Source organism: Tamandua tetradactyla, chromosome 6 (genome assembly GCF_023851605.1).
Source record: "Tamandua tetradactyla isolate mTamTet1 chromosome 6, mTamTet1.pri, whole genome shotgun sequence".
Taxonomy (NCBI): domain Eukaryota; kingdom Metazoa; phylum Chordata; class Mammalia; order Pilosa; family Myrmecophagidae; genus Tamandua; species Tamandua tetradactyla.
Genome location: NC_135332.1, coordinates 170,961,407 through 170,984,973, shown reverse-complemented (window position 1 = coordinate 170,984,973; position 23,567 = coordinate 170,961,407). Strand labels below are relative to the sequence as shown.

General features: G+C 41.1%; 1 protein-coding gene across 1 annotated transcript in view; it reads left to right on the top strand.

Annotated features, from left to right (window-relative positions):
• Positions 1–23,567, top strand: part of LRATD2 (LRAT domain containing 2) — a 270,001-nt gene that overhangs the window by 13,997 nt on the left and 232,437 nt on the right. Inside the window, exon 2 of the transcript XR_013178487.1 lies at positions 11,517–11,585. The gene's annotated coding sequence lies outside the window, so the exon portion shown is untranslated. The remainder of the gene's footprint in view (positions 1–11,516; positions 11,586–23,567) is intronic.

Here is a 23,567-nt window from a genome sequence, read left to right as displayed (position 1 = left end):
TTCACATCTGCTCCGTGTCCATCCAGCCTGCTTCTGTCGCAGGTCCTGAGACTGTCTACATGGATGAGACAGTGTCAGCCTCAGGGATTGCCCAACTTGTCTATGTGGATTTTAAAGGACACATGAAAGTCTATACCTATTTTTAATTTGGTAGCCAAGAATTTGGTAGCCAAGAAAAAAATTTTGTGGGAAAGTAAAAATACATTAAAATCCTACTGTATACCTGGCTTTGCACTCGTGCTTCTACACAAATCAACTCACCTGAGAAGTGCTGTCGTCTTTTTACAAATGAAAACACTGAGATGTAGAGATGCTTCCTGACTTACCCCAAGGTGAGAGTGAGGACAGGAAGAGCTGGTCCTGGAATCTACAACTAAATCCTCTGTTTTCTGTATAGAAAAATCTTTCAACTTGTTAACATCTGCATGCTGGTTGACCTTGAAAAGGCTTATTTTCTGCACAACTTTTTTTAATTCAACAAGTATTTGTTGAGTTCCTACAGGCACTATTTCTAGTGCTGAGGTCAGAGCTATGAAAATGACAGGCAAAGACACGATTCTCATGAGAGTTATTTTGGTGGGGAGATGTTCTGGTTTGCTAGCTGCCAGAATGCAACACACCAGAGACGGATTGGCTTTTAATAAAAGGGGATTTATTTTGTTGGTTCTTCAGAGGAAAGGCAGCTAACTTTCCACTGAGGCTCTTTTCTTACGTGGAAGGCACAGGATGGTCTCTGCTGGTCTTCTCTCCAGGCCCCTGGGTTCCAACAACTTTCCCCGGGGTGACTTCTCCAAAGGCCTGGGCTGAGCTGCAAGTGCTGAGATGAGGAATGCTGAGCTGCTAGGCTGTGCTACATTGCGTTCTCTCATTTAAGCACAAGCCAATTAAGGTAAACGTCACTCATTGCAGCAGACACGCCTCCTAGCCAACTGCAGATGTAATTAGCAACAGATGAGATTCACCTACCATTGGCTCATGTCCACAGCAACAGAACTAGGTGCTTTCACCTGGCCAAGTTGACAACTGAATCTAACTACCACAGGAGACAATCAGAAAATTAATCAAGAAGAAAATATCTCAAGTCAAACAGAGAATTGAAACAGTGACTTAAAATATGGTCAGCATCTAGTTATTCAGACTGGGCAGGTCTCTTCGAGGAGGGGACGTTTAAGCCAAGATTTAAATGATGAGAAAGAGACAGTCAAGCAAAGTGCTGGCGGAAAGGAGCACCAGGAAGAGGGAAGAGGATTTGCAAGTGTCCCAAGGTGGTGTGTTCAAGGACTAGTAATAAAGTGGGCATGAAATAGACTGACCTGAGAGAATATGGGCCTGTATGGATCCTTCCATACACCAGGTTTGCGCCATATGCATTCAGTTAATATATTCATCCAATAACAAGGCCTTCTCACTATTTGAGAGTTGACAAAACAACTCTCAAATAGTTGTTGGGTGACTGCTCGCGGTCATAAGGTAGAAAGTGGGAGGTGTAGCAGATTGCATTACATACCCCAGCCATGTTCTTACATTGCAGTGGGTCTGAGCGCATCGCAAATAGGGCTTTTTGAAGATGTTATTTTTAGATAAGGTGAGGCCCACCTGAGTGAGGGTGGCCTTACTGGCGACCTTATGGAGAAAAAGCCATGGGAAGGAGCCGAAAAGCTGGAAGTCAAAGGAACTGAAAAGAGAAAGGAGGGGAAAAGGAAAGGACGTTGCCATGTGACAGAAAAGCCGAGGAACCCAGGGATTGCTGGCCAGTCAGAATGCTACCCACCCTGGGAAGAGGCAAGCCTTCCAGCCTCCAAAACTGTGAGTCCATAAATCCCCGTTGTTTAGCTATTCATTGTGTGGCATTTGTCACAGCAGCCAGGAACTTACAACAGAAGGCCCAGCTAAAACCATTTTTTCACCCTGTAGGCCACATCCCTTTATGGGGTCAGGAAATCAATTTAGTATTCCATAACTAGATGGGTTTTTTTCTGTAGTGAAGGACAATAAGAAAATACCAGAGTGTATCACCAATATATTTAGTAAGGCTCATAACAGTTAAAACTTTTGTTATGATTCTTACTCTATTATTTGTACTAATGGTAAGTTTTTTTTTTTTTAATGAGTTAAAATTTTAACGAATTTTTGTTGTGTTGACAAATACTTATGTGTGCCCTGGAACAGGATGTAAAATATATTTCTGAGGCTAGGGTTGCACTGAAAAATAAGTTCCTTGAGAAGAGGGATTTCCACCTATTTTATTTTATTCTGAATTCTACACCCTGCCCCCCCCCCCCCAATGATCACATACTCAATATGTATCTGCTGATTAATGAACACAGCTCAGGCCCATATCATATAGTTCTTTGATTTTTCACAGCAGCATGTGAATTTTATTGTAAATAAGATGGGAAATTATTGAAAGATTTTAAGCAGGGGTGTGACAGGATCTGATCTGTGATTCTAAAGTTCACTCGCTGCACTATGGAGAAAGGATGTTTTTATTAGGTGAGGGGGAGCAAGAGTGGGAATCAGGGACTTCTTAAGCAGCTTTGGAATAGAAAATGATACCTGGGACTAGGGTAATAACAGGGAAAGAGCATAGACAAATTTGAGGTACATTCTCTAGGTAGACTTGCTGATCAATTATGGGGCAGGGGAGGGAGTCCAAAAAATCAAAAATATTTCTGACCTAAGAAAGTAGGCAGTGGAGAAGTTAACCTGGAAAGTAAGCAGTGGAGAAGTTAACTTGGTGGAAAGCAGGTTGCTGTTGGAGAAAAGGATACCCAAGAATGAAGAGAACGGGTGGTCTCATCAGCAGCCTTCATCAAGTGTTTGGTGCCCAGGATAGGCACATTAGGAACATAGGAATTGTGTTCAGAGGTGTAAATCATGGTTGAGGAGTTGTGTGCTTGTTGGAGAAGTTGGATTAAAGAACCAGAAGTAATTGGAAAGTAATAAAGATGGTGCGACACTTTCAACTGTAGGATGTGGTTAGGAGCAAAGGGATGTTGAAAGGTCAAGTTGAAAGATCACCTTCTTCATCTCTAGCAGTAATAACAACACTCATTTGTAACATGATGCACTCACAGGTTATTGCATTTGCTCTTTAAATCCACTCCTTATGGTATTGCTATCCTCATTTAATGGGTTTGAAAATTGAGCCTCAGAGAAGGGGAGAGAAAATGTCCATTGAGTGCATACTGCATGCCAGATCCCATGCTTGGGACCTTTTGAACAGTATTTCATTCAATGCTCAGCATAACCTAACAGGTTGCCACTGTGATTCCCATTTTACAGATGAAGTAATGACTCACCCAAGATCACCCACAAACCAGAGTTCAATCCACCATTATCTGCCTCTTGGTCCTGAAGCTCTTTCTGCTACATTCCAGTTACAAGCATTCTTATCTGCAAGCATTTTTCATATTGTATAATCCCAAAGTCTTCTCCTTAGTTTTCTGCAGTGCTGCTGAAAGCTGGGCAGATAGAACATTAGACTGATCTTCTTCAGTGGTCCCTATATTACCCTGAAAAATCAATCAGTGAGGGCAAGAAATTGAACAACCCATTTGAGAGGAATGATAAAGCTGGAGGAAGATAGGGGCCTGGCTTGCAAAGAGGTTTGTGTTTTGTTTTGTTTTTCCCTTAAACGTCTTAGTAGACATACTTGAATGAATGAGAATAGTGTGAAGGACCTCTCTACCTTCTGTGCAGATTCACCTTGTATTAACATTTTATTCCATTTGTAAAGTACAAGTGGGATAAATGATTTGAACATCATTTCCACCCAAAGACTCTGGATGTCTCACTGCTCTTTTGTGTTCCTCATTTGAACTGTCCTTCAGTCCCGCACTCTTATTTATGCTGTGCTACCCATGTCTCAGCTTCCATTTTGCCTTACTGCCCAGGATTTACTCCTCTCTGCCATTGTGGCTTAGAGTCTGGCTCTGCCAAATGCCTGCTTGGATTCAGAGCACTACTTGAACTAGCCTTACTAACTTTTGGTGACCCAGTTTTCTCATCTGAAAAATGGGCCTGGAAATAGCACCTTCTAACTGGGAGTTTGTGCGAGTTATGTGAAATCATCTGAGAAGTTTAGCCACAGTGCCAAAAACAGAGAAAATTCTCCTAGAAATGCAAACTTGTGTTGGAAAGGACCCATACCCAGCCTGTGGTCATTGGTGTAGCTGTACTGCTTGTAAAGTATTGAAACACTTTCCTAGCAGTTTGGTAAATACTGCTAAAACTCCACCATCACCACCATAGCATCTGCCCCGCTATCTTCCTGGCCACCTGGCCTCTCTGCTAGGAGCCCCCTGGATAGCCCCAGAATTCAACAAACAGGTACATTCCTGGCAGAGCTGGGACCTATGGCTCTGGCTGCGGCTCTATCTCGTGCATTTTGTTGGGTTGGTGACTACCATAATATGTCAACAATCACTATAGAGTGTTTACTCAGGGGCCAGTAAATATGATCACCCCTATTTATAGATGAGGAAGGAAGCCCAGAGAGGGAATTAAGTAACTTTGCCCATGGTCACATGGCTAATAATGGCTTAAACAAGAGACCCTTCAACTTTCAAAACCACTTTCAGTCTCCTTGGAGTCAGAGTTCTTGTTTCTGAGCCTGGTTCAGCCATTTGTGACCTTGGGCAGTGAAATGGTTTGGTGGCCTTTATGGACCCCAGAGAAGTATGTTCTTAAATTCATCTCTTCCTGTGGGGTGTAGACCTATTGTAGGTGGGACCATTTAATTAGATTATTTCAATTGAGATGTGACCCACCTATTCCAGGTAGGTCTTAATCCTCTTCTGGAGTCCTTTATAAGAGTATGAAACACATACAGAAGCTTAGAGATGGAAATAAGAGATGCTCAAAGAAAAAGCCCCAGAGTTGCTGAGAGGAAGCCACTGAAGCCAGAAGCTAGAAGCAACAAAACCTGGGACAGAAGGAATGGCAGACGTTACCATGTGCCTTGCTATGTGACAGAGGAGCCCAAGCTTGCCGGTAGCCAGTCTTCAGAGAAAGTATCATCCTATTGTTGGTTTGATTTGGACATTCTCATGCCCTTAGAACTGTAAATTGTAAGTTAATAAATCCCCATTGTAAATGCCAACTCAGTTCTGATATATTGCATTCTGGCAGCTTGACCAAACCAAAATAGGCAGCTCCTTCACCTCTCAGAGGAGGAGCTAAGTGAGTTTAGAATGATTCTTCTGGCTACCCTGACTTCCTGGACATTGAAAAGTGCTTATAGAGGTGGAAATTTCCCTGTTCTTTTGTTCAAGGTGAAGCAGTCAAGTTCAGTGGTCACTTTTAACCAGAGATCAAACTCAACTTGTTAATTATTCACAGAGTTGATAACTCGGCACTTTTCTCAAAACTGTTGAAATGCTTGAGACAAGGGAACCTACATAGATGGTAAGACAAGCTTTTGGAAAATAATTTTTTGAAATAGAGCTACAGATGTTTTTAGAGAGGGAAGAAAAGTGGGCCAGTGAAAGCAAGCATGGCTTTGGGAACTGGGCACACTCCGCTTACAAGCTCCAAGTTGTTGGGCAAGGCATGAATAAGTAATCTGGCTTTCATCATTTGGAAAAGGAGAATCCTGTAAGTACCTGGAAGAGGACTCCAGCAGGCCAACGGTCAACCCTTAACTTGCTGGATCATGGTGGGTGGGTGGCAGGGCAAGGGCTCAGCTATTTACCGAACAGTATGAAGCTATTTTAGCTGCTATAAACACATGGCCCAACTGAAAAGCACCAGGGCTTAGCAGCTGGAAGGTTCTCAGCCATCATAAGGGCTTTTCTTCATTAAAGGGAGAGCTAATACTTTGGGGATTGGTTCATTTCTAACAGTACAGAAGGGTGTCAAGGGAGAGTAGCAGCCTTCCCCCTCTTACTTCCCATCTTCACTCCCCAGAGATAACCATTAGTAACAGCTTCTTACTCTTTCCAGAAGTTAGCTAGTTAACCTGCCTTCCTTCCATCCTTCCTATCTTCCTTCCTTCCAACTAGAATTATAATATAATAGTAGCTAATATTTATTCTGTGCTTGCTAAGCACTGGGAATATTTTAAGCATCTTGTATAGACTGTATTTTTTAATCCTCATGACAACACTGTAAAATAGATACTGCTTTTATTTCCATTTTAAGATGGGGAAACTGAGGCTCAGACAGGTTAACTCATTTGCCTAATGCCACACAGTACGTGGCAGAAACAAGATAAGAACCCAAAGTACCCAGACAGTCAATATACACCTATCTTATTCTATTTTAAGCCTGTGTAGCTGTCTGAATGCAAATTGATCATAATTGACAACTTATTGTTGGACATTGAAGCTGTCCACATCTGTGGCTCTAATCATCAAATCTGCATTGTTTCTGGGATGCTATTTTCATATATTTCATCATTTAATGCAAACAGAACTCCATGAGTTTAGGAAGCATCTGTTTTGCAGATAAGAAAATCAAGACTCAAAGAAGTTAGGTAATTTGCCCAAGGTCCCAGAGATAGTGAGTAATGGAGGGTAGAATTGAACTTAGGTCACCCAATTCCAGAAAGCTGTTAGTACAACCATGTCATAGCAGCACAGTCTCCGTGGAGCGTGCATGGCTATGTGTGAAGAGCTCCACAAGGAATTCTCAGGTCTCAAGGAATCTTCTTGTCCAAACACTGTCTTAGTTTCTTGGGGCGTCTATAACAAAGTATCACAAACTGGGTGGCTTAAAACAACAAAAATTTATTGCCTTAGGGTTCTGGGGGCTGGAAACCCACAATCAAGGCATGGGAAGGCCCTGCTCTCTCTGTGGTCTGTCGGGGAGAGTCTGTTCCATGCCTCTCTCCCGGCTTCTGGAGGTCGGCTTGTTGGTAATTCATAAGCTCCCTGCCTCGGTTGTTACTTGGTGTCTCCTCTTGGGACTCTGTCTGTGTCCACTTCTCTTCTTATGAGAACACCAGTCATGTTGGATTAGGACCCATCCTACTCCAATTTGCCCTCATTTTACCTCATAACATCTTCAAGTCCCTATTTCCAGATAAGGTCACACTCACAGAATGGGGTGTTAGGACTTGAACTTATCTTTTTTGGGGGGAGTGGGATGGGGGTAGGGGTGAAGCAATTCAACCCATAACAAATACCTTTTCCCCTTTATATTTTTCCTATGTATTAATCCTGCTAAGAATCAGCTTTCTCCGCTGTAGAACAGAGACAATGAGACCCATCTTATAAGATTATTGTAAAGATTAGCAGAAATAATAAGGTAAAGGCACTTAGAATAATTTCTAACATTAATTACAAAGTTATTATGTGCCAGGTAGTGTTCTAAGAGCGTCATCATCACGGCATCCTGATCTAGCATATGTGATTATTATCCCTGTTTTAGAGTTGTGGACACTGAGACTCAAAGAGTTCATATAACTGGCCAGAGGTCCCAGAATACTGAGGTAGATGTGCCCTACTGCTCTTGGAAAGAAGAGCCTGAGCATAACAAGAACTAGGGCAAAAATGTTTGTTATTCCTGTTGTTTGTCTGGTAAGCCTCATAAATTACAATATATCCTAGAGCAGGAAATTGACCAACTTTTTCTGAAAAGGGCCAGAGAGTAAATATTTTAGGCTTTGCAGACCATGGGCCTCTGTCACAATGACCAAACTCTGCCATTGCAGCATGAAGGCAGCCATAGATGACATCTAAATGCAGGAGGGTAGCTGTGTTCCAGTAACACCATGTTTACAAAGATAGGTAGTGCCTGGATTTGGCCTGCAGATGTAGTTTGCCCATCTTTGGCTTACAGACTTTTAATATCAAAACAGCATAATATGAGGTGATGCCAAAGATTGAGTAATGGAGGTTTGATGGCAGCAAAATTGTGACTGTAATTAATGCCATTAAATTGTTCACATGAAAGTGGCTAAAATGGGAAATTTTGAGTTATGTATTTGTTATTACAATAAACGTTAAGGGAAGGAAGGGAAGACAAGTAGCTCCATCTAGTCCTGGGTTGCTGTGATAGATGTGATTATGGCTCTCCATTCTTCATTTTCTCTCTCTACCCTGTGATCTTACAGGCACCTATGTAAGCCAAGTAAGTATATTACCATGCCACATCATTGGTGGCTTGTCCAAATTGCATACTTTGGTCAGTAGAATGTTAACAGGTGTGATATGAGACTTAAATGTGCTCACACCACATGGCTTGGCTCTTTCTCATAACCTCCATAAGAAGAGCATACCCTGGGCAGTCTGTGATGCAAGGAGAATATGGAAACATGTGGCCTGATCCTAAACACAATCTGCAGATTGGGATCTGAAGTCCACCTAAGTACTGCCAAATTGTAGCTGACCCTCAGATCTGTGGGTGAGAAATAAATGTTTATTGTTTTAAGTCACTGAGTTTTGGGGTGATTTGTTGCCCAGCATTAGCCTTTCAGATTCATCTGACTTTCAATTTGGGAGTTGAACCAAAATATAAACCCAGATATAAAGGAGCCTCACCTCAGTGAGCCAGGCTTATTATCCTATCCCTCCAAAATCTCCACCTGCATCCCTTTTCAGAACATAGAAACCCTAAAAGAATGATAAAAATGAGAGCAGCATATGCCTTAGAGTTCTCAGATACAGACTGAAGTCTAGACCCTGTTTCTATGACCTTGGGCAAGATATGGATGTTCCCTCATGTGTAAAATGGACCCAGGAATCCTATAGGCTTAAGGTTCAGGCAGAAATGAAATGTAAAGTACATGTCTGGCAAAAAGTAGGACTATACAAATATTTGTCCAGTAAAGTTGATGAAGCCAGAAGTGGCACATCATACTCTAAGTAAGCCCTGCAGGCCGTAGGTGGGATCAGACATCCAAGAGCTCTTCTGAGGTCAGATGAATAACAACACATAGTTAGTTATAGCCTCCCGATAAATATTTACTCAATGTTGTTCAGGTTTCTTAGGATGGTTAGTCCTGTTTTTGCTGTCAGTTTTTAGCTCTTTAGTAGCAAATGCTAGTTTTAACTTCCTAAGGAAAACCATAAGGTTGATAATTCTACATTTTTCTTCAAGGATCTCTCTGTCTTTCCCCTCTTACACCTGTGTACTCAACCACATCTTCATCCAGACCTGTCAAAATTCCCACTGGTTGCAAATGATTGACAATAGCTAGAAGGTGAACTTTGATGAGAATGGGATAAATATTTTACACGAATGAGCTTTATATTAGTTTTCTTTTTAAATAACAGCTTCATTGAGATATAATCGGCATGCCATAGATTTCACCCTTTTAAAGTGCACAAGTCAGTGGTTTTTAGTGTATTCATAAGGTTGTGCAATCATCTACTATTTAATTCCAGAATTTTTTTTATCACCCCAGAAAGAAACTCTGTATACCTTAGCAGTTGCTCAACATTCCTCCCTCCCACCAGTCCCTGGAAATCACTAAATCTATTTTCCATCAGAATAGAAAAGAATTTGCCTATTCTGGACATTTCATATAAGTGGAATCATAGAAATGTACTCTTTTGTGTCTCACTTCTTTCACTTATCAAAATGTTCTCAAGGCTCATCTATGTTGTAGCATGTATCAGTATTACATTTCTTTTCATGGTTGAATGATGGTCCATTGTATGGATATACCATATTTTGCGTATCCATTCATTCATCAGTTGTAGAGCATTTGGATTGCGCCTGCTGTTTGGCTATTAAGAATGATGCCACTCTTTGCATGTTCTTTGCAGTGCAAAAGTTTTAACTTTTGATGAAGTACAATAGTCTTATTTCTTTTGTCTCTTGTACTTTGACAGTGTCATATGTAAGAAGCCATTGCCTAATCCAAGGTCATCATTATTTAGTCCAAAGTTTTCTCAAAAGAGATTTATAGCTTTACCTTTTACATTTAGGTCTCTCATCAATTTTCAGTTAATTTTGTATGTGATGTGAGGTAGAGGGTCCAATTTCATTCGTCTTCATGTGGATATCTGGCTGTTTCAGCACCATTTGTTGGAAAGATATTCTTTCCTCAATGAATGGTCTTGGAATCCTTGTTCAAAATCAGTTGACCATAAATTTAAAGGTCTCTTTCTGTGCTCTTAATTCTATTTCATTGATGTATATGTCTATCCTATCTTTATGTCAGTTCTACATTATCTTGATTAGCGTAGCTTTGTTGTTATAGGTTTTAAAATTGGAAAGTATACGTTCTCCAACTGTGTTTCTCTTCAAGATTGTTTTGGTCATTTGGGGTCTCTTTTCCATCTTATAAACTTTGGTATCAGCTTGTCAATTTATGCAAAAAAAAAAAAAAAGCCGACTGGAATTTTGATAGGAGTTGCCTTGAATCTGTAGATCAAATTGGGGAGTATTGCCATCTTAACAATATTAAGACTTCCAATCCATGAATGTGGGATATTTTTACATTTATTTAGGTCTTCATTAATTTATTTCAATAAAGTTTTGTATTTTTTAGCATGCAAGTCTTACACTTATTTTACTAAATTGATTTCTAAGTATTTTGCTATTTTTGATACTATTGCAAATGGAATTGCTTTCTTAATTTCATTTTCAGATCATTCATTGCGAATGTGTAGAAATATATTTGAATTTTTTTCATTCTTTTTCCATGTGAGTATCCCCTTATTGCAGCATCATTTGTTGAATTTCTGTTTGTTTGTTTGATTGTTTATTTGGGAAGTGCATGGGCCTGGAATCAAACCTGAGTCTCCTGCATGGCAGGTGAGAATTCTACCACTGAAGAATTCAACCTTGCACCCCTGCATTTGATTTTTACATATTGATTTTGTATCCTACAAACTTCTGAACTCATTTATTAGTTCGAGTATTTTCAAGTGATTCCTTCAGATTTTCTCTAACTTCATATCATCTGCAAGTAGAGATAGTTTTATTTCTTACTTTTCAATCAATGTATCTCTTATTTCTTTTTCTTGTTTAATTTCCCAGGCTAGAAACTGCATCACAATGTTGAATAGAAGTTGCAATAGTGGACATCCTTTTCATTTTACTGATCTGAGGGGGAAAGTTTTCAGGCTTTCATCATTATGATATCAGCTATGGTGTTTTTTTGTAAATGCTTTTTACCAGGTTGAGGGAATTTTCCTTGCCCACCAATTCTTAGCTTGTTGAGTGTTTTTATCATAAAAGAATGTTGGATTTTGTCGAATGTACTTTATACACTTGAGATGTTCATGTGGTTTTTGAACTTTATTAATGTGGTATATTATTGGATTAATGTTTTTTTATGTTAAGTCAACCTTGCATTCCTAAGATAAATTCCACTCACTCGTGGTATATGATCCTTTTTAAATGTTAGTAGATTTGGTTTGCTGTTTTTTTGTTTTGTTTGGTTTTTGAGGATGTTTCATCTGTATGATAAGGGAAATTGGCCTGTGGTTTTGTTTTATTGTGGTGCCTTTTTCTGGTTTTTGGTATCAAGGTAACACTAGCTTCATAGAATTATGTCCCTTAGGTCTATGAGGCTCTGTTAATTTTTCTTTATTCTTTTTTCTTTTTATTCCTTATAGTGGGTAATCTCAATTGACCTGTCTTCAGTCAATCCACTGATTCTTTCTTCTGCCTGGTCAAGTCTGCAGGTGAGCCCTTCTAATAAATTTTTTATTTCAGCTTTTATACTTTTGACTCCAGAATTTTTATTTGGTTTGCTTTTTTTTTTCTAAAAATTTCTTATTATTGATATGCTCTAATTAGAGACGATTGTTCTCATGCTTTCTTTACTTCTTTAGATATGGTTTCCATTAGTTCTTTGACCATATTTTAAATATCTGATTTAAAGTCTTTGTCTAGAAAGTTCAATGTCTAGGCTTCTCAGGGACAGTTTCTATTGAGTGCTTTTTTCCCATGTGTGCTGGTTTGAAAGGATTGTGTGCCCTGGAAAAGCCATGTTTTAATCTCGATCTATCTTATGGAAGGAGCCTTTCCTTTAATCCCTATTCAGTACTGTAGGTTGGAAACTTGATTAGATTATCCCCACAGAGATGTGACAGCCCAATTGTGGATATTAACCTTTGATTAGAGGGAGATGTGATTCCATCCATTCCAGGTGGGTCTTGATTAGTTTACTGGAATCCTTTAAAAGAGGAGACATTTTTTGGAAAACCATGACAGTTTTCCAAACCAGAGAACCATGCGAGTCCACACAGCCAGAGACCTTTGGAGATGAAAAAGGAAAACTTCTTTGTAAAAGGTAGTTTCATGAAACAAGAAGCCTGGAGAGAAAGCTAGCAGACATCACCATGTTTGAAATGTGGTTTTCCCATTGAGAGAGACACCCTAAGCTTCAGTGGCCTTTCTTGAATGAAGGTAACCTCTTGTTGGTGTCTTAATTTGGACATTTTTATAGACTTGCTTAATTTTGATGTTTTCTTTGCCTTGAAATTGTAAATGTGTAACTTATTAAATTCCCCTGTTGAAAAGCCATTCCAGTTCTTGTATATCACATTCCAGCAGCTAGCAATCTAGAACACCATATATATGGGCCTTCGTTTCCTATTTCTTTGCATGTCTTGTATTTTTCAATTGCTCTTGTTGATGAAAGCTGGGCATTTAAAATAATATGTGTCAACTCTGGAAATCAGAGTCTCCTCTGTCCCCAGAGTTTGCTGTTGTTGCTGCTCCTGTTTGTTTGTTTTTTACTTTCATGAATTAATTTTGCAAAGTCTGTGTTTATTTATCATGTGTGCCTACTGAAGTCTCTATTTACTTTAGTTGTTAGCTAATGATTAGACAGAGACTTCCCCAAAATGCTTTGAACTAATAATCTTGCAGCCTTTTGAAGGGTTCTCTGTATGTTGAAGTATGTTTTCGATGCTCTAGCAGGCAGCTTATAACTCTGCCTTAGCTTTAACTTCCTGCTCACGTAGAGCCTCAAAGTAAGCCAGAGGTGGGAAATTAGGACCTTCTCAAAGTAGCCTGTGCGTGGACCTGGGCTTCTAGATTCCAGAAATGTGCCTGAGCTTTTCAAAGACCCCTATGCACATCCCTTCCCCAGTCTTCCTTTTTAAGCTTTTCTCAACCTCTTGACAGCCCCATTTGGTAACACTGCCTTAGGCAGCTGCAGTGTAACATAGCTGACACTGATGGTATCTGACAAATACCCTGTGGATAGGGCTCTTCACAAAGAGAGCTTTGAGTTAGATCAAATTAGGACAAGCCCTGAGAAGGGAACATTTAATTGAACCATCAGACAGGCCAAATAGTAACAATTCTACTGAGTTATGGCTTCTGGGGAAGTCCAAACCCATTTTTCCTAAGCTGCTGTTTTTCACAGCTGTAGTTGTGAATCTGTTGGCTTCTAGAGTTGGAGAAAGGAAGTAGGAAAAAGTCAAGTTAAAATGTCATAGGGTTCACTATCCTTACTGAGAGTCAGCTATTTTTCTTGAATAAATGCTCCTGGATTGTCGCAAACTTTTGGTGAATTTCCAGAGTTCTGAAAAAGGTGATTTTGATAGTTTTCACCACTGTTCTCATGGCTTTTATGGAGAAGTAGATTTTGGAAGTTTTTAATCCACTATTTCAGGATGGCCATTTGTACATTAGTATTCAATGGCTGATTATCACAAATTTAGCAGCTTAAAACAATATCCATTTATTTTCTTAGAGGTCAGACAGATGGGCCAGTGTAAATGGAGTCTCTGCCCTGGCTCTTACAAGGCTTAGATCAAGATTTTGGCTGAGTTGTATCCTTATGTGGAGCCCAGGATTTTCCAAATTTATTCAGATCCTTGCTGTTGAAGGATTGAGGTCTGCATTTTCTTGCTGGCCATCAGTTGGGGGTCCTTCTTAGCTTCTAAAGGCCACATTCAGGTGAAAACCAGCAGGAGACCCTCTCTAACCTGTTAAGGCAGGGTCTTACAGAATGTAACATAATCACTGGAGAGGCAATTCCATCATATTCATGGGTCCTGCCCACACTGAAGGAAAGGGGATAATTAAAAGGGGGTGAGAATCTTGGGGGCCACCTTAGAATTCTCCCTACCATAGATTTAATTTTAGATTTTCAGGCATTCCACTAAAAAGAAATCATTCTCAATTATACTTCATTTGCATAGCACTGTTCTATATAGCGCTTTCACATAAATTAATCTTCAGGTAACCCTCACAATTGCCCTCTGGGCAAGGGGGCATTTCTAAACCCATTTTAGAGACGTGAACCAACAGCTCAGAGAGGCTACATGACTTACTTATAGGCACACAGCCAGTGAGAGGCAGCCATCCCTCTGACCTGAGCAGAACCTCCCTGCCCTGCCCCTGGCCTGCCTGCTGTGTTAAAGGGCAGTCCTTTAACACAGCATTGAGGACATGAGTACTTAAGACCTCTTTCAGGAATTTTGTCTCTGAAACAGTCTTTGCTGGGTGCCTGAATCTTCTGCCTCTGTGTTTGGGGAGATTCCTCGAGCACAGAAACTAGTATTAACCAGAACTTGTGATAAAATGAAGTTTTCAGGGGTGAATAGCAATTCAAATAGCTGAAAAATTCCATTTATTTGCAGCAATGTATTCTGAATGCTTCTTCTGTCCCAGATCAAAGGGAGCAGACAGTCCTCTCCTACAGAAAGTCAATGGAATTTATATTTTTGTCTCCCAAGTGCCTTAAGATCAGTAATCTCGAGGCTGGTGATGGGTCCGGGTGAAGACAACCTCAGAAAGCACAACAGACGTTTCTGAAAATGCTCCCTCACATTAATGTAATGGTTTTACAAGTGGCAGTAGAGATTAACGATTTAATCCCAGCTTTTCTGTTTCAGTCTCTTTGTTTAAACACCTGTTGCAGTGTGTCCAGTCATCTGAAAGATAGTGGATGTTCTTTGGTTCCAATTCAAACCTTTTAACTCTTCTTTTGTGGTTATCTTTGGAAATGCAAATGCTATTTTTTGGGCCTCATCAGTCAATTTTTCAAATACTGGAGGGGAATGAAGCCAGAATGTTGGCACACAGCTCCAATTTCCTTTACCTAACCCCTGTACAAATCCCCAACACCTGGGAGAATGTGATTTTTCATAGCTGCCCTTTCTCTGAAAAATCACCCCATGAAGGGGTTTGGCAGCCAGCGACCTGGCTGGGAGGGTACAGAGGCAGGTTGCCTTGCCTCGAAGTGGGAAACACTCGGTGGTTGTATTTCACACTCCTGAGCTCCCCGTGGGATCCGGCTGAGGCTCTGCTCCAGCTGAGAACCAGCCCCACTTGGCTCCCTCTCCTGCTTCTCACACTTCCTCTCTCCGGAGAGCCCTCCCTCAGTGTATCACATGCCCCGGGACCCCTTCCTGACTTGGGCTCTGTGGTGAGGGCTCTGACCTAAGACAGCAGGTAAAGACGGCCCTGTGCACCCCTCCTCTATCTAAGTTACAAAAACACGCCTGGAGATATAAGGCCTTGCCATAAAGCAGCATCCATCTGAGTAAGGTGGTCCTAAGCTTCCTCAGTAATTTGGGTGTCGTTTACCTCTCAACCTTGATCATCTGAAACATGTGGGAAATCAACCAGACATGTAAAATGAAAGGCAATCTATACTATGCTTACTTATTTTTTTCAAGGGTTTATTTTTGAGGTTTTGGAGCCTGACAGATGCACATGTAAATAACCCCCCTCCCACGTGCTGAGGGCACGTGACCCCGGGTAAGCTTGGAACACCTGGACTCTTCAGTGTCCTGTCTGTAACTCAGGGCCACACCATGCATCTCACAGGGCTGCTGAATGACAAATGGCATAAAATGTTAAATGGGTTAAGTGCGCACCAGGGCTTCAACAAATGGAGCTTTTGCTGTTAAAGCCGTCGTGTGACGGGGAGCATGTGTCTTTGTCTGGTCACTGGCCAACCCCAAAGCTGAGTCTGGAACAGATCCTTTGTCTTAACACAGAAAAGAAACAAAACAAAACTCACTGGCGCTGAGTAAAGCAAAAGTGAACTTTAATGCCGTCTCTCACCATGCTGAGTTCCATTCAGAGAGAAAGGGGATGGATTGCTAAAGTGGAGGCGAGTGTGGGTTACAGTTCTCCAGGCCCGGGGAGGTAGGCGTGGGCAGTGAAGATGGAGAAGACATTGTCCTGGGCTCCTGGCGGGCTGCCAAGCCTCATCCCAACTGCAAAGCACTCAGGAATATTGGACATGATGGATGTTAGCATTTGTTAGATCTTGGGAGTACGTGCTCCATGCGTGCTTGTTCTCTTGTTGTCTGTAATTATATGTAAGTTTGAAATATTTAAGATAACAATAAAAATAAAAGTTACAAAGGGTTTAAGTGAGACTAAACATACCCACATTGTAAAATGAACCAAATATGGTACAATTTATGTTCCTCTTAAATCATTATATACATAATTTGTAGGTGTGTGAATTGTATGCATATATACAAATGGAAGGTTTGTGTCATCCTAGGAAGGTGGTTTATTTTATTAGACTGTAGTGTCTGAAGATAGTCTTTTCATTTTGGTATCTCTGCTACCTAGCAGGGTGCCTGGCACTTAGTAACTGCTCAGAATCAGCAAATATTTGTGTTGTACTTTGGTAAAGCTGCCAGAATGGAATATACTAGAAATGGGTTGGCTTTTACAATGGAGATTTATTAGTTTATAAATTGACAGTTCTAAGTCTGTGAAAATGTCCAAATTAAGCCATCAATAGGATGATACCTTTGCTATAGAAAGGTTGCTGGCATCTGGGACACCTCTGTCACATGGGGAGGGACATGGCCAGCCTCTGCTCATCCTCCTCTCCCAGGTTTCTTTGTTCCAAAGAAAGCTTCTGGCTTTAATGGCTTCCTTGCCCAGCTTCTATGGTGTGGTAGTTAGATTCAGTTGTCAGCTTGGCCAGGTGAAAGCACCTAGTTCTGTTGCTGTGGACATGAGCCAATGGTAGGTGAATCTCATCTGTTGCTAATTACATCTGCAGTTGGCTAGGAGGCGTGTCTGCTGCAATGAGTGACGTTTAACTTAATTGGCTTGTGCTTAAATGAGAGAACGCAATGTAGCACAGTCTAGCAGCTCAGCATTCCTCATCTCGGCACTTGCAGCTCAGCCCAGGCCTTTGGAGAAGTCACCCCGGGGAAAGTTGTTGGAACCCAGGGGCCTGGAGAGAAGACCAGCAGAGAACATCCTGTGCCTTCCACGTAAGAAAAGAGCCTCAGTGGAAAGTTAGCTGCCTTTCCTCTGAAGAACCAACAAAATAAATCCCCTTTTATTAAAAGCCAATCCGTCTCTGGTGTGTTGCATTCCAGCAGCTAGCAAACCAGAACATATGGGTATGCCCTTGTCTCTCAGCTTCTCTGGGGCTTCTCTGAGCTCTCTCTGGTTTTCATCTCTTCCTACTCCAGTATAAGGATTAAGACCCACGTTGGGGTAACTCCTCAGTTGTAATAGCCCAATCAAAAGGTCACACTTACAATATGTCTGCATCCACAGAATGGATTAAAAGAACATGACACCTTTCTAGGGTACATCACAGCTTCAAACCACCACAATTTGTTAAATGAATGAATTGGAAATAGCTAATGGAAAGAAGAAGGGTCTTGGATCTGAAAATGTCAGGATTAAAATTTTTGTTCTGTTGCTTACTGAATGAGTCCTGGGGGAAGGTATTCAGTCTTTCTGAGCCTTAGTGTTATCCTACATGGAATGGGATAATAATTCCTACATGTGCAGGGTTGTTGAGAATATATATATATATATATACCCACACTTACCCACTATATATGTTAAATTTATGTACCTACACACATATGTATATATATATTTTTATATTATTTATTTAACATCACTTTTGTACCTAGCAAGATAACGACGATGACTGTGACAGTGTTAATAAAGGATATTATTTACATTGTAATAATACAATTATTATTACAGTAAAAAAAAGGCTTTTTTTTTGCTGAGGTTTCCTATACTTCTGCTCCCCGCATTATTTGAACGAGTTTATTTATTTTCAGACAACTCTTCCAAAGCAACCAACAAGTCTTCTTACTTGAGAAAAGAGTAGATGAGAAATCGGTTCAGGTAGCAAGGTGACCCCTGTTATTAAATCAACACAGTAGGGGCAGGCTCTCTCCCCCCTACCTAAAACAGTTATAAAGGAAGATATAAAAGTCACCCACCATATATCCTCGGAGGTAGAAGCTCTCACTGCAGGGGTTTACTGAACCTTCCTGAGCCTTCCTTAAAATTGGCCATGAGCTGGGTTCTTTAGTAGTTCATCTCTACTTTACTTATGATTGTTCCTTCTTCTTCTATTTTTTTTTTTTTTTCATTTTGCCCTTCAATTTTTCTCAGTCTTGAAAGGTCAAAATTCCCTTGCCTCAATTCTCACCATTAGAGATCCACATCTCTATTCTCATCGTCATACCTCCCACCCCTCACTTTCCCAAACTCCATATGTTCAGTTATAACACTAGGCTGAGATAACATTTAATAGAGAGATCAACAGACTGAGAGTGGGTCACATGTGCCCCGTCCTGTCTGCCTCTAACTCTTGTGCTGTCTCACTACCTAAGGCCCACCTATGGTTTGACAGAGAAGCTGCAGGACTCTCTTTAACCTGTCTTGACTGTGTTCCCAATTTGTACTCATCACTCTTCTATATGTCCGGGTGGTGGAGGGGGCGCATTTCAGTTTTCTGGGCTGCTTAAAGTAGATACTATGAAATGGGTTGGCATAAACAATGAAAATTTAATAGCTTACAGTTTGGGGCTGAGAAAATGTCCAAATCAAGGCAGCATTAAGGTGATGCTTTCTTCCTGAAGACTGGCTGCTGGTAATCCTTGGCTCTGCTGCCATATGGCAGGGAACATGGTGGTGTCTGCTGGTCTTTCCCTTCTCTTCCAGATTTCATTGCTTTCAACTTCTTGCTTCTATGGATTTCTCTCTCTGTCTATATTCATTCCTCTTATAAAGGACTCCAGCAATTAGACTAAGACCCATCCTGAATGAGGTAGCCTTATCAGAAGGTCCTACTTATAGTGGGTTCATCCCACAGGAGTGGATTAGATTTAAGGACATGGTTTTCTGAAGTACATACAGCTTTAAACCACCACAGTGAGGGAGGAGTCTGGAATGAGGAGCCAGATTATAAGGCATAAAACAACTTTCCTTTAAGGAGGTAGGTACAGCCACTTACAAATGCTTTTATGTACCACCCCATGTGTCAAGTCTCTTGATCCATGTACATTATGTTGATCTCTATTGATATGAGTCACAATAAATGAATCCATGGTGGGCTTACAGCAAACCTACCTGAAATGCTCAGCCTTAGTGAACGAACACTGCTTTTAGCCACAAGAAAATACATAGGGAGGATGTTGGTGAGAATTTTATACAAAGCACCTTTCGATAATGCATTCATCCAAGTGCTATTCCCCTGCCTCCCACATTCCTCAAGAGGAAGAACTGGATTCATTGATCCTTTGGTGTGTATTGACATTCTGAGGATACCGGAGAGGAGGGATCATTTCAACTAGGACAGGACTCTTAGCCTGGGATTCGCTGCTCTCAGGAAAGCTCTATCAATAGTGTTCATGAACTTTCAGATATTTATGCAAAATTTATATCTGTGTCTGTGTGGGCATTTCTTTTCTGAGAAAATTTCCCATATCTTTCAGCCAATTTCCAAAGTGGGAATGTTCAGAACTATACAGGAAACTATACAGGATATGTTTGTTTTCATTTTTAGATATATTCCACAGATAGATGTGCTTTACTTCAACATTTTCATAAATATGAGTTAATTTGGAACAATAACAGGTTTCTCTAAAGGGTTAAATTTTATTTATTTATACCAGAGACCTGGGTTCAATTCCTGGTGCCTACCCATGCCAAAAAAAAAAAAAAAATTTTTTTTATTCAACAATAGAACTTGGTCCTGCCCTTCAGTTTGTCTCTTAATTCAGTTGATTAACAGATTATTATTAGTAGTCCCCTATCACTGATCATTTTTACCACATGCAAAATCTAAAATCTTTGGGTGGCACTTCTCAATTCTCTGGAAATCTTTTAAACTGCTTCCAGTTGCAATAATGCAAGATTTTTATCTGCTCAAATTCACTCCACCAGTACAAACAGCCCTCAATTCTCTTGTTTAAATTTGCACACCTGTAATATACAAATGTAGAACTTAATGTTAACACAAAAAAGTATAATCTCTAAATGCCTTAATAGCTTAAGTTCTAAGTTTTTTAATTAAAAATTTATTTCTATTATCACTGAGAGTTAAAAAAATTCTAAAGTATAAATTATTATACATCTTGATTTATAAATAAGAATAAAATGTTAAATTCTACATGTTAGAATTTCTGAATAACATTCATGGGCATTTACTTGAAGGAACTAGAATAACAGACCTTAAATATTTTCTATTTCAATCCCAATTAAGTTTTTTTCTTTTTTTCCCCCCATTATTTATTTATTTTTAAGTCATGTGTCCATACCGTAGATAAAAGGAGCATCAGAACAAGGTTTTCACAATCACACAGTCACTTGGTGAAAGCTCTATCATTATACTATTATCTTAAAGAAACATGGCTATGGAACACAGCTCTGCCAATTAAGTTTTTTAAAAGCTATAAATTTGTTGACAGGCACAGTCCACTCATTAATTTATGTCACCACTAGAGATGAGTTTAATCTGGTGGAGGGAGATTTGCATACTAGACATGCCAGATCCTTCCATGAAGCTGACTGAAGTAAGTCATCTCTTAAATTTTTGCCCTATGTTTTAAATAAAATTAAATATACACATGGTCAAAAGTGCAGACAGTACAGAAAGGTCTAAAATAACAAGTAAATTTCCATTTCTCGATTAACCAGCAAATTTAATGTCTTTGAAATCATTAAAATGGTCATACAAACAATTTGCAAACTTCTCGGCCTTGGAATCTCTTTACCTGAAAATAATTCTGAGGTGTTTGGAATAATATTGATTATTTCATATATTACTTCTGTTGAACAGGGAAGGTGCAATCTTCATTCTTCTTCTTCTTCTTTTTTTTTAAAAAAGCAAAGCCACGTGGCACGTGTGCATACTGCCCAGGGACAGCTAACTTCAGCAGCACCAGGAGTTCACAGATCTGGTCACCGCTTTGCCCACAGTCTCTGTATCATCCTTGAAATTTTACTAACACGTTTACTAACAAGGCATTTTCACAAGTAAGGAAAGTTCCTCTTAATCAAAATGAGATCATCTGTCTTTACAATAGGGTGAAACATCTCTGTCAAGGATTCAGGTCATCGGATCATGACTTACTAGAAAACTGTCTTTATTTAACATTGTACAGGGTGGGCGGGTGGGTCAGTGGTAGACTGCTCGCCTCCATGCGGGAGACCCGGGTTCAATTCCCGGACCGTGCCGCCTCCTGCCCCCGCCAAAAAAACCCAAAACACTAATATTGTACAAAAAGGTCTTAGCCATTGTGTCCTAAGCATAAAGTTAAAATCAAGTCCAGCCTTTTAGAACAAAAGGAAGGCAAGACGACAAGGCACTAAGGATGGAGAAGGGGAATTCCTTCAGGGAAGGTTGAGAAGTGAGGCGCTCTTCCCCCAGGGGCCCTGGCCGGCTGGGCGCGCAGGGGAGGCTCCCAGGGCCGCGAGTGCAGGGTCTCGGCCAGCGCCCCTCCAACCCTCGGACCCTCCTGGCGGCTGCGGCCAGCGTGCGAAGAGGGGCGCAGGCGTCCTCAAAGGGGCAAGGAGAAATGTTTCTGCTGCCTCTCGTGGGGCCAGCCAGGCCTGGGCCTGCCTGCGGAAGTCCTCGCCGCAGGAGAATTGAGCACATTTTCTCTTATGGGAGGCTGGAAGGCACCCTTAGCGATGGCCCTGTCCTCTTGTGAAGCTTTCCGAGCCCCTTCAGCATCCAAGGGCTCTGCAGACCACGTGGGGGGGAAGGAAGTACCCGAGGAGGTCCCCACAGGGTGGGGATGGGCAGGGGGTCGCGCTCCCCGGACGCCTCTCTGGGGGGTGGGGGCTTCAGGCTTGAGGCTCCCGCGGCGCCGGCCCATGGCGGCTAGGCTTTCGGGGACGCACCCCCCACCCCCGACCCCCATCGCTCTTGGGCTTCGAGACCAGTGGGGCGCCTGGGGGAGGCCCAGAGAGCAGCCTGGCGGCTGGCTCCGGAGGATCTGGCGTCCGGGGTCGGGGGGTGGGAGCAGTGCCGAGTCCTGGTCGCAGCCTCCCTCCCCTACATGGTTTGCTTTCAGCAAAAATCAGGACGATGTAAAACTCCCTTTGTCCATGGCTGGTGTCATCCTCACCTCTTGCCCAAAGATCAGTGAGAGAACTGTATTGGCAAGTGGTGTGGAGTAAGACTCAGTGGTACCTGAGGCTGATAGCTTCCAAATCTGTGTAGTCTCTGCAATGCTAGCCATGAAGTGTTAAAGACCGGTCCTCACCTCCACCCCCCCACACCCGTACACACACATTACACTGCCAGGAAGGGGAATGGTGATGGGGTTGCATAGGAAGTTTGATGGCTTCCATGCACACCCACAAATGTACACGTACAAGAACACCCACAAATATTTACCCAGAGTATGCAAAACAAGAGAAGGAGTTCTTAAAGAATGGTGCATTAGCAAGGTATTCAGAGTGCTCTACAGGTTAATTTTAACAGACCTCAATGCCTCAGCCTCTGTTTCCTCATCTGTTTAGTTCAGGGGAGTAATACTCACCCAACCTGCCTTTCAAGGGTGCTGTAGTTAAACGATGTAGTTACTGAAAAGCAGTATGGAAAAAATGAAACTTAAGAGAACATGGAAAACTAGGTAATGTGGTCTTTCTTTTAAAAATTTATTTATTAATTAAAAAATAAAGAAAATAAAACAACATACATAATCAGTAATTCACAATATCATCACTTAGTTGCATATTCATCATTTCTTAGAACATTTGCATTAATTCAGAAAAAGAAATAAGAAGACAATAGAAAAAGAAAGAAAACGAACACAGGAAAGAAAAAAAAAGATTATACCTATCATACCCCTTACCCCTTGCTTTCATTGATCACTAGCATTTAAACTAAATTTATTTTAGCATTTGTTTCCCCTATTATTTATATTTATTCATATGTTCTACTCCTTTGTTGACAAGGTAGATAAAAGGAGCATCAGACACAAGGTTTTCACAATCACACAGTCACATTGTGACAGCTGTATCATTATTCAATCATCCTCAAGAAACATGGCTACTGGAACACAGCTCTACATTTTCAGGCAATTCCCTCCAGCCTCTCCATTACATCTTGAATAACAAGATGATATCTAGTTGATGCATAAGAATAACCTCCAGGATAACCTCTCAACTCTGTTTGGAATCTCTCAGCCATTGACACTTTGTCTCATTTCCCTCTTCCCCCTTTTGGTTGAGAAGGTTTTCTCAGTCCCTTGATGCTAAGTCTCAGCTCATTCTAGGGTTTTTCTCAATCCCTTGATGCTGAGTCTCAGTTCATTCCAAGATCTCTGTCCCACGTTGCCAGGAAGGTCCACACCCCTGGGAGTCATGTCCCATGTAGAGAGGGGTAGGGTGGTGAGACTGTTCGTTGTGTTGGCTGGAGAGAGGGGCCACATCTGAGCAACAAAAGAGACTCT